Consider the following 10999-nt stretch of genomic DNA (forward strand, 5'->3'; position numbering starts at 1 on the left):
CGAGACTCCATCTCAAAAAAAAAAAAAAAAAATCAATGAATCAATCCTTCTTTAGCACTTTTGAGTTGGTTATATAATTTTTTCTTTTAGTTTATTAATATTGTTTCATAGTTACATAAATTCATTTAAAAAATTAATTCATTTAAAATTTGGACCATTATTTCATGCCTGGATGCCATAATATATTATGTATTGTAGGATTCAATTTTCCAATAACTTATTTATGACTTTTGCATTTAAGATTATAAATAAGATTAGGGTATTTCAGTTCCTCTGGGAGGCCGCTGGTGGCCCTGGATACTGCAGCTTCTGTTGTGTGGGACCTGCTGTGGCTGCCTGAATCATATAGAGGACGCCAGGACACCAGGAAGCTGGAAATGGACTCAGTGGGCTTTGAGAATGTGGCTGTGAACTTCACCCACAAGGAGTGGGCTTTGCTGGGACCTTCCTGGAAAAATGTCTACAGAAATGCAATGCTGGAAGCCTTCAGGAATCTTGCCTTTGTAGTAATCAAATGGAAAGACCAGGACATTGAAAATCTGTCCCAAAATCTTGGGAGAAAGCTAAGAAATCATATGGTGGAGAGACTCTGTGGATGTAAAGGAGTCAACGTGGAGAAACCCTCAGCCAGAAAGCAGATTGTCATCTGAACAAGAAAATTCGTACTGGAGGCCGGGCGTGGTGGCTTACGCCTGTAATCCCAGCACTTTGGGAGGTCGAGGCGGGTGGATCATGAAGTCAGGAGATCGAGACCATCCTGGCTATCACAGTGAAACCTCGTCTCTTAAAAAAATACAAAAAAAATTAGCCGGATGTGGTGGCGGGCTCCTGTAGTCCCAGCTACTCAGGAGGCTGAGGCAGGAGAATGGCGTGAACCCGGGAGGCGGAGCTTGCAGTGAGCCGAGATTGAGCCACTGCACTCCAGCCTGGGCGACAGAGCGAGACTCTGTCAATAAATAAATAAATAAATAAATAAAAGAAAGAAAAGAAAAAACTCATACTGGAGTAAAACCATGCAAAGGTAGTGTGTGTGGAAAAGTCTTTGTACATCATTCATTCCTTCATAGTTACATGAGCTCACTCTGAACACAAACAATATGAGTGTGCTGGAGAATATGGAGAAAAGCCAAACTGGAGTGCAGTGGCACAATCTTAGCTCACTGTAACCTCTGCCTCCCGGGTTCAAGCAATTATCCTGCCTCAGCCTCCTAAGTAGCTGGGATTACAGGTGTGCACCACCACATCTGGCTAATTTTTGTATTTTTAATAGAGATAGGGTTTCACCAGGTAAAACCAGGTCAGAATGGCCTTGAACTCCTGACCTCAGGTGATCCACCTGCCTCGGTCTCCCAAAGTGCTGGAATTAAAAGATGTGAGGCAATGCGCCTGGCACTAGTTCCTTTCAAATACATGTTAGAACTCACACTGGAGAAAACCCTTACAAATGCAAACACTGTGGTAAAGCATTCATTTCTTAAACTTACCTTTGGACATATGAAATCAGAATTCATGTTCTCGAGAAATCTCATGAGTGTAGGGAATATGGGAAAAGACGCAATTGTTCCAGTTTCCTTTGAAGACACAAAAAACGCGTAGTGCAGGAAACCTTCATGAATGTGAAAAATGCGGTGAAGTCTTTAGATGTCCCATGTCCCTTCAAGCATATGAAAGAACTCATATTGGAGAAAAATCCTACGAATGTAATATATGGGGCAGAACCTTTAATTACCCCAGCTCCTTTTGAAGACATGAAAAACTCATACTGGAGAAAAATGCTATGAATGTAAAAGGTGCGGTAGGACCTTTGGGTGGTGCAGTTCCCTTGGAAGACGTGAAAGAACTCACACTAAAGAGAAACCCTGTGACTGTAAACAAGGTGGGCAAGTCTTCAGTTTTTAAAATTACCTTTGACTACAGGAAATAACTCATTTTGCCCAGTGCAGTCAGTACTTTGAGAGACTGATGCAGGAGGATCATCTGAGACCAGTGGTTTGTGACCAGCCTGGGCAACATAACAAGACCTTGTGTCAAAAATAAAATAAAGGAAAAAAAATTAACTGGGTGGGGTGGTATGTGCCGGTAGTTTCAGGTACTCAGAAAACAGAGGCAGGAAGATTGCTTGAAGCTGAGAGATGGAGGTGACAGTGAGCCATGATCACATCACTGCACTCCAGCCTGGGCAAAATAGCAAGACTCTGTCTCAAAAAAAAAAAAAAAAAAAAGAAAAGAGAAAAGAAAGGACTGTCATTTATACAGGAGAGAAATCCTGTGGATGTACAGAATGTAGTAATGCATTCAATTTTCTCAGTTTTCTTTGAAGACATGAAGAGACCCACCCTGGAAAACAATTCAAAGAATATAAAAAGTGTAATAAAGGCTTCCGATGTCCCGGTTCCATTCAAAACCATAAAAGGACTCACATTGGAGAAAAACCACCTAAATGTAAAATATATGGTAAAGTATTTAATTTTCCCAGTTGCTTTCTAACATGGCAAAGGGCTCTGGAGAAAAATCCTATGAATATATAGAATGTGAGGATGCTTTCCTTGCTGTCATCTCCATTCAAAGACACAGTGCAATGCATGTTGGAGATGAACATTATAAAATAGAAGAATGAATGCTGGGTGGAAGCCTTAGTAGTATGGAAAATACGGAAAAGTTTTTCATTTCTTTTTTTTATTAGAAAAAGCATTTATTTCTGCTCCTTTCATACATCTTATTGTTCAGGAAACAGTCTTACATACATATTTGAAATAATCTACCATCACACACTCTAGTTAAATGCAAAGCACCATAGGTAAAGCTGATCAGCTGTCCACAGTTCTCAGCTTATGGAATCTTGCTTCTGGATTTTATGTTAATTTCTGAAAATCAGAAATGTCATCTCCAAAAAATGTTTAGGAGTTTGTAAAAAACAATCACTTTATTTGGTACGATAGTTGTAGATATGGAGTATATTTTCTTTAAGAAATGAAAACTAAAAAGAAAATGCCACTCAACATTGTTGGTATAGAAATAGGTCAGCAGGAAAAAAAATACTGTGATAAACTTGTCTCTTTAATACCAAGAAGAAATTCTAGTCCAAGCTTCAATACACTTCCTGTTTTTTCACTAGATATTTCTTTTACTGCTGCTTTTCATTCTTTTCCACATTTCATATTAGAGGATTGGTACATCCTTTAAAACTTCATTGACAGGAGCAAATCCAGTATCCACTGATTTCTTCTCAAAGGCTCTCTAACCCATCAGATAGCCTGGCAGTTTCATTCTCATGAATACTCTAGCCATGAAAAAACTCAGTAGGACACAGACGAATCCAATGAACAGAAGAAGAAATCTATTGAGTTTTGGGATATTTGGTGCATTTGATCGGTCCAGGATTATGAAACCTAAACCTCCCATTGTAAGTAGGAAGCTGGATGCAAGTCCTTCCATAATATATTGTCCATTTACTCTGTAGGCCAAGAAAGCTACTGGCCTCTGATGCCCATGTTCATCAGTCATAGAGCCAACACTTGGAGGTTCAACGATAACATCATAAATTATTCCTCCAGTGATGAGGAAGTAAGACAGCACCACCAGAGCATACACAGTCATGGCCGACGGCATGTGCAACCAGGGCGGTTTCTTCAGCTTCAGGTTGGGACATTTGAGCCCTAAGAACGGGACACGGTACAAAGTCTCCATGTTGGTGGCAGCAAGGGCAAGTTTTCCATTTTAATAATTACTTTAAAAATCTTGTGAAAACTCCCACCGGAAAGAAATCCTACAAATGTAAGTACTTTGGAAAGCCTGATGTAAATTAATTATTGTAAAAGGCTCAAAACTCCAACACGAATGAATTATTATACAAAGTTATCAATATATGGTGTTTATCAGTGGTTCATTTTAAAGAGGATTTCTGGACGATGGAGTTCTACTTTTTTTTTTTTTTAAGACAGAGTTTCACTCTGTTGCCCAGGCTGGAGTGCAGTGGCGCCATCTTGGCTCATTGCAACCTCTGCCTCCCGGGTTCAAGTGATTCTCCTGTCTCGGCCTCCCAAGTAGCTGGGACTTCAGGCGCCTGCCACCATGCCTGGCTAATTTTTATATTGTTAGTAGAGATGGGATTTCTCCAAGTTGGCCAGGCTGGTCTCGAACTCGTGACCTCAGGTGATCTGCCCACCTCGGCCTCTCAAAGGGCTGGGATTAGAGGCATAAGCCACCCTGCTCAGCCAGATTTCTACTTCTTTTGCAAGGAAAAGTTGTATTGAGAATTCTGTACATACTCTTTAAGCCATGGTACCTGAGGTTTAATGGGAAGTGTTTTTATCACAATACAGTTAATAAAATTTTCTCTATCCATTTTAAAGTGTGTTGGGTCTATAGGTGAATTGAAATTTATTTTTTATGCAGTGTTTAATTTTTCTGTGATTAATGGGCCACTGAAAAATGAGACTTTGTGAATTGAGATTTTCTTATTGGTGTTATGTGGCAAGTTCTGGACATTTCTAACCCATTGTGTATACTCCGTTTTCCTTTATTATGGGGAAAACTACTGCTTTGACATGACTCTTTATTCCATTTTCTTTGCTAATGAAGACCTGGTGTCAATTTGTAAGTACGTCAAGTTTATCATACACCATTGTCTCATGGGAGTCATTTACATTTGTGTCCTTTATTTTTTTGTCACTATTTCTGAGTATTATTTGGATAGTTCATTTTGAATTAAAGACAGACTAATTTTTGTGTCTAATCTGATGGAGAAAGCATTTAGTCTCATGGTCAAGTATTCTGTTAGCTGTGGTTTTAAAATAAATTCCTTGAGTTTGAAAAAAAATGATTAGTCTGTAATTCCATTATATTCTTTCTTTTCTCTTCCCTTCCCTTTCCTTTTCCTCTCTTACCTATCTCTCCCTTCCTTCCTTCTTCCTTCCTGATTTATATAAGATTGTGCTTGTCTTGTTTTGTCTTCAGGGTTAGGTTGATTTGAATCCCAGCACTTTGGGAGGCCAAGGCCGGCAGATCATTAGGTCAGGAGACTGAGACCATCCTGGCCAACATGGTGAAACCCCATCTCTACTAAAATACAAAAAATTAGCTGGGCAAGGTGGTGCTGTGTTTCCAGCTACTCAGGAGGCTGAGGCATGGGAATTGCTTGAACCGAGGAGGTAGAGGTTGCAGTGAGTCGAGATGATGCCACTGCACTCTAGCTTGGTGACAGAGCAAGATCCTGTCTCAAAAAAAAAAAAAAGAAAGAAAGAAAAAAGAAGAAAAATGAATGAATCAGAAAGCTTTATTATTCTGCTCATTGCAGTAAAACAAAGACTCTCTGCAGGCAGGAACTTCTTTTTGCTTACTGCTGTATCCCCAGCTCCTAAAACATAAAAGGAATTCAATAAATAGTTACGGAGTGAAATGAATGAATCTTCCTCAAAATGTTGGTAGGTTATACCACATGTGAACGCGGTGCTCTTTCCTGTGAGTTTTTGGTGTGTGTGTGTGTGTGTGGTCGGGGGAGGGGGGGCGGTGTTTTGCTACTTCTTCAAATACTTCTAGGGTTATGAATTCTTTTTTTTTTCTTTTTCAGATGGAGTCTCGCTCCATCACCCAGACTGGAGTGCAGTGGTGCCATCTCGGCTCACTGCAACCTCTGCCTCCCTGGTTCAAGCAATTCTGCTGCCTCAGCCTCTCCAGTAGCTGAGATTACAGACGTGCAACCCACAACTTGTTTACTCATATTTTTCTGAACAGTAATTGATTTCACCTAGACTTTCAAATCTATTAACATAATGATATACACAGTCTTTCTTTTCATTTTATTTATTTATTTATTTATTTTAGGGACAGGGTCTTGCTCTGTCATGCAGGTTGGAGTGCAGTGGCACTATCACAGCTCACTGCAACCTAGAACTCCTGGGCTCAAGTGATCCTCCCGCTTCAGCCTCCTGAGTACCCGGGACTACAGCCGCATGCTGCCACACCCAGCACTTTCTTATAATTTTGAAGTATTATTCCTCCGTCTGGTTTTAGTTTTTATTTGTATCTTTTCTCTTTTGTTCTTGACTAGACTTTTAAAGGATTGCTAATTTTATTGACTTTTTAAAAGAAACAGATGTTTCTAGAACTCTGATTTCAGATAAAAGCAGAAGTTAATAAGAACTTTTTGTCTTTTTTTTTTTTTTTTTAAATAGACAGGTCTTGCTCTGTCACCCAGGCTAGAGTGCAGTGATGTGATTACAGCTTACTGCTTCTTCGAACTCTTGGGCTCAAGAGATCCTCCCACCAGGCCTCCCAAAGCACTGGGAATACAGGTAGGAGCCACTGCACCTGGCCAGTAAAAGTTTTTATAATTACTTCAGTTGAATACTTAGATAATATATTTTTTATATTTTAGGTTTTCTAATAATACATTGAAGCTATACATTTTCCACTGAGAATTAATTTGATTACATCTGTAAGTTTATAGATCCAGGACTCTAATTTTGATTTCTAATATCCTATAATTCCACTTGCTTTCTATCATTCAAAAGATCTTCTGATGGCTACCATTTCCCTTTTACTATGCTGTTTTGGATTTAGCTTCTTGGTAGCCGGACTTCAAGATAGCCCATATCCCTTAAGTAATCATCTCCTACACTGGATCCAAGTTAGTCTGTATGATTAATACAAGATGGCAGAAATGATGACGTGGCTTCTGAGCCTATGTCATAAAAGACTTGTGGCTTCGCGTGAACCCGGCGGGTGGAGCTTACAGTGAGCCGAGCTCGCGCCACTGCACTCCAGCCTGGGCCACCAAGCAAGAAACTGTCTCAAAAAAAAAAAAAAAAAAAGGGAAAAAAGAAATAAAACACCTGTGGCTTCTGCCTTGTTGCCTGTCCCTGGGATTACTCTCTCTGGGAGAAACCAAGTGTCATGTCAAAGGGACACTCAAACAGCTCTGTGGACAGTTCAGTGCAATGAGGGACTAAGGTCCCCTCCCACAGCCGTGTCAGGAACTTGAGGGTGGACCCCCAAGCCCAGTGAAATCTTCAGATAACAGCAGCCCCGGCAGCATCTTGGTTGCAGCTTCATGCATGATCCTAAAACAGAAAGTTTCAGCTAATCTGCCTCCTCATTTCTGACTCACACAAACTGTGAGATTCAAAAATGTGTTGGTTGTGTTAAGCCCCCAAGTTTTGGGGTAATTTGTTACACAACAATAGGTAAGTAATATAATTTTAAAATATATTTTATCTCACTTCAATTGGATTTTGGAAGGGAAAGAAAGAAAATATATGGGATCAGTCTGTCTTCCTGATCCCACTCTTTCTTTAGCTTAAAATATTTCCCATCACCGGGGTCTTAACTGTGTAAACAAAACAATTGTATTCACAAAGAGAAAAAGACTGGGAGACATAGGTGTTCCTAAAGGGAAAGTCTTAATATTCAAATTCCACCCAGCATTTTAACCCTTGTAAATTTGTATCTCTACTAAGGCACACAATTATTTATATCAGAACAAATAACCGTCAAGCACAGTGACTTGAGTATAAACACAAGAACACTGAGGTCAACAGGTTGCTTGGCAACTAAAGAAGGAAGCAAAACAGTAGCTTCACTCAGACACCGTAACCATCATCTCATCCTGGATGCAACTGTTGTGGTTAACAGTTGAGTATTTCGTGGTGATAGGGGGTCGACTATCATATTCTCTCTTGTTTTGTCTAGATCATGTTATTCTTATGTATAGCACCTTGAATTAAAATGATTACTCTCATTCCGCTCTTTTAGTTGTTCTAAAACTTTGTTTTAGGAATTTTTCCTCTTTCATTTTCTCCTTCATCTCACCTCCTTGATGACTCGGCCACTTTTTTTTTTTTTTTTTTTTTTTAGACAGGGTCTCACTCTGTCACCCAGACTGGAGTGCAGTGGCATGATCTCGGCTCATTGTAACCTCTGCCTCCTGGGTTCAAGAGATTCTCCTGCCTCAGCCTCCCAAGTAGCTGGGACTACAGGCGTGCGATACAATGCTTGGCTAATTTTTTTGTATTTTTTGTTTTAGTAGAGACAGGGTTTCACTATGTTGGCCAGGCTGATCTCGAACTCCTGACATCAAGTGATCCGCCCGCCTTGGCCTCCCAAAGTGCTGGGATTACAGGCATGAGTCACCACGCCCGGACCCCTTGGCTACTATTATGTCTCCACTGTGCAGCCCACACAAAAATTTCTCCGCCCAAAGTTTTCATCTACATCTGGGTTTGGATGTTTGGGAGGAAACCTCTGCTTTTCCTTTGTTTCTAGATAGATTAAAAAAAATTAATTCCACCTACTTTACATGTGTCTCTCTGGGAACTGTGGCTACATGTATCTCTTTTCGAATGGAAACTGTTTCCTGGAAAATACTTGAAAAAGTTACATTGTAGAAAATTAGACTCTAATTTTCTGTGCTGCCAAATTCGCACCAAACTTTAGTTGCAGTATTTCCTGCTTGTTGTAGTTTCACAAATGTATAACATTGCATAACGGAACATCTGACACCTACATGTAACCTTTTCCTGTTACTTCTGAGTGATTTACTTCAACTGAAAATTTATGACCTGTGCTAAACAGGATAGTATAATTGCAGAACTCAGGAATTAGAATAGTGGCCAGGCGCAGTGGCTCACGCCTGTAATCCCAACACTTTGGGAGGCAGAGATGGGTGGATCACCTTAAGTCAGGAGTTCGAGACCATCCTGGCCAAATGGCAAAACCCTGTCTCTACTAAAAATACAAAAATTAGCTGGGTGTGGTGGCAGGTGCCTGTAATCTCAGCTACTCCAGAGGCTGAGGCAGGGAGAATCGCTTGAACCTGGGAGGCAGAGGTTGCAGTGAGCCGAGATCATGCCATTGCACTCCAGCCTGGGCAACAGAGTGAAACTCCATCTCAAAAACAAAAAACAAATAACAACAACAACAACAACAAAAAGATTTAGAATAGTGTATTCCAGAATATTGAAATTTTAACACATTAGGTAAATTAAGTAGAATTCTCACAATGCCATCAGCATAGCCTGTGTACCCAGACATGAATGGATTCAAATCTTGGATGTGTGTATCAGTTGTTGGACACTTGACATGGTTTCCTCTGTACAAAGCAAATAGGGCCAGGCATGGTGGCTCATGCCTGTAATCCCAGCACTTTGGGAAGCTGGGGTGGGAGGATTGCTTGAGGTTGGGAGTTTGTGACCAACCTGGACAACATAGTGAGTCTCCGTCTCTATATAAAAATAAAAGAATTAGCCAGGCGTGGTGGCACGTGCCTGTGGTCCAAGCTACTTAGAAGGCTGAGGTGGGAGGATCGCTTGAGCCCAGGAATTCAAGGCTGCAGTGAGCTATGAGTGTGCCACTGCACTCCAGCCTGGGTAACAGAGTGAGACCCTATCTCAAAAAATGGGGGGCAAATAATAACTTCCCTTACAGAGTTATTTCAGAGTTAAATGTAGTAACATATTGAAGAGTAAGTGCTACAATTTAAGTGCTCAAAACTGTTGATTTTATACACATGCACAATACTATGATAACATTTTCTAGCTATACTGATTTCTAACAGGTTTATGCTATTTATATTCTAATTCATGCCATTGCACTATTTAGATAATAAAATGTGTATAAAGTGTGTTTAAAGTTGCTATTTTATAGTAAAATAGTAACTTTAAAACTCCCATGCTTTGAAAATTTTAAATGATATCCTTCCAACTTTAAGTTACATCATAAGTAAGGGGAATAGAGTTAGGACAGCACTTAGAGAAATGGATGGGAAATGGAAATATTGTACTCAAGATTAACCACTTGCAATTTATTAAACACACACACGCATGCATTTGACAAACTGGCAACGTATGTGTCTCAAACATTATCTAAGTTGCTTAAAACGTGGTGTTAATGAAATGAAGATTGGCAGCTTTTTGTAAGAAAAAAAAACTCTCCAATTTCTTCTGGTGGCTGGGAAAGGAGCTCAAGAACTGTGGTTGAAGGAATAACCCACACTAGTACCACAGCTGAATAAACAAAGCAAATGCTTGTTCAATTACCCGTGAGTCAGTAGCTTTATATTCCCTTATAGAGGGCAGAACATGCACCTTCTAAACGTCTAAAACCTGGAATTAGTGCCTGTGACCTCAGCAATACCAACGAGATGAAATGTAGGGATACAAATTGTTCCCATTTCTATCTAAAGATAATATTTTTTAGGCCAGGCAAGATGGTTCATGCTTGTAATCCCAGCACTTTGGGAGGCTGAGGCAGCTGAAACACTTGAGGCCAGGAGTTCAAGACCAGCCTGGCCAATATGGTGAAATCCCATCTCTACTAAAAATACAAAAATTAGGTGGGTGTGGTGGTTTGTACCTGTAATCCCAGCTACTCGGGAAACTGAGGCAGAAGAATCGCTTGAACCCTGGAGGCAGAGGTTGCAGTGAGCCAAGATAGTGCAACTGCACTCTAGCCTGGGTGACAGTGAGACTCTGTCTCAAAAAAAAAAAAATAATAATAATATTTTTAAGAAACCCTACAAACTGAAAATTACTTTTTAAAAATATCTGCTTTAGCTTGTATTATAACTCTCATCACAGGGTGACTGTGTCAATTATGAGAGAGACCAACAATTAGGGTTAAATATTGTACTATCATATTGCATATGCGGTTTCTTGCCTTACAATTCATATCGTAATTCGTACTTAAAATTATTTAAAATAGTTTCTAAGACCTTCCCCTACATTTGACGTTAGGAACTTACCCTTCTAACTTTCTTAAGCCTCCTCCCCTCAGTGAGGTTCATGTAGAAAGGAAGAGAAGAAGGAAGTTAATTGAAGGCAGGGCCCACTCAATGAGTAGCCACTGAGATGGGAAGCCAGAGAACGTCTAAATGGACTCTGAGGATGTTTCCCTTTTTTCATTAATTCATCAAATATATGTTGAGTACCTGCTAGATGCTAGATCCCAAGCTAGGTAAACAGCGAACAAAGTAGATATGACTCTGCCCCCATTTAATTTAATT

The 10999-nt window shown here is 40.0% G+C and overlaps 2 pseudogenes across 2 annotated transcripts in view; one reads left to right on the plus strand and one right to left on the minus strand.

The window, feature by feature from the left end:
• Positions 1-3708, minus strand: part of LOC105516876 — a 6739-nt pseudogene extending 3031 nt beyond the window's left edge. Inside the window, exon 1 of one of the 2 annotated variants that reach the window (XR_001002566.1) lies at positions 3040-3705. The product of XR_001002566.1 is annotated as an oligosaccharyltransferase complex subunit OSTC pseudogene, transcript variant X2 (transcript). Of the gene's footprint in view, positions 1-2678 lie in introns of those variants that run through there. The other variant, XR_001002565.1, reaches the window with a different exon arrangement.
• On the plus strand, positions 378-2617 carry LOC105516893 (annotated as a pseudogene).
• Positions 3709-10999: the final 7291 nt, after the last annotated feature.

Source organism: Colobus angolensis, unplaced genomic scaffold (genome assembly GCF_000951035.1).
Source record: "Colobus angolensis palliatus isolate OR3802 unplaced genomic scaffold, Cang.pa_1.0 Scaffold293, whole genome shotgun sequence".
NCBI lineage: Eukaryota > Metazoa > Chordata > Mammalia > Primates > Cercopithecidae > Colobus > Colobus angolensis.